Genomic DNA, 982 nt, shown 5'->3' with positions numbered 1-982 from the left:
ATAGGAATTGAGAAGGGGGAAAGTCTTTTATATGATGAAATTTTTTTTGAAAATTGAATCTAAGTGGCAAAGTTTCCTTAGCTTTTTAAAATGTTTATTTTAAAAAAAGGTTACATTTTGGGTTTTATTAAGCACTAGTGTTACTAAATAAAAATAGTAGGTAATCTTAGAGTGGGTGCAAATTTATTTTAATAATTGTACAAATAAACATTAAAAAATAAACTCCTTGTTTATTCAGCATTATCTTCATCTTTGGCTGTGCCCATCACAACCAAAAAGCAAGTTATGGACACAAAGGCACCAATACGTGAAGACAAAGAAGTGCTAGTGTGACAATGCTTAAACTAAACCAAGACATACTATCCTATGGGTCACTCTAAAAAAAGAGAACAATCCCATTTTTCATCTTAAGCACATGATAAAGCAGCTCTTTATATTGCCAAAATTTAACTAAATAAGACGAAGTTTTCTTTATAGTACTGACATCCCTGCCAAAAAGGGTTTCCAAAAATATTAAATTTTGAATAAATATTTCCTTTTCAATCTGGACTTTTTTTTTTAAATATATAAAATTAAACAATTTAAGTTTAAAAATACAATTTCCATAAGAAAATACAACTTTTCTGAAATTTTGTTTTCAGAACTAAATAGCAATCAGTCCATTTTTTTTTTTCCTATTCCCAATCTATTAAAGAAGTTTTAACAAGTAAAAGATTGCATTTCTTGAAAATGCCCCCTTTACCAATTTTATGACAATGACAATCCCAGTATTCGTCAATCTGTCTTGCTGCCTCTCAACACAATTTCAATTTTATCATTTATTTAAGGGGGCCTAAGTAAGAGCACGGTTTTTAATTACAAAGGGCCTGAGTTTCACTAGCTCAACCCTTTCTCTGACGGGGAGAAAGGAAATGGCCTTAATTTAAATCGTTCCCCTTCATACCTTCACCTACATCCCTGAAATAAAATTTTCTTTTTTTCC

This window comes from Penaeus monodon, chromosome 20 (genome assembly GCF_015228065.2).
Source record: "Penaeus monodon isolate SGIC_2016 chromosome 20, NSTDA_Pmon_1, whole genome shotgun sequence".
In the NCBI taxonomy this organism is placed as follows: Eukaryota; Metazoa; Arthropoda; class Malacostraca; order Decapoda; family Penaeidae; genus Penaeus; species Penaeus monodon.
The sequence above is the reverse complement of the archived record's forward strand: the minus strand, read 5'-3'. Positions refer to the sequence as shown.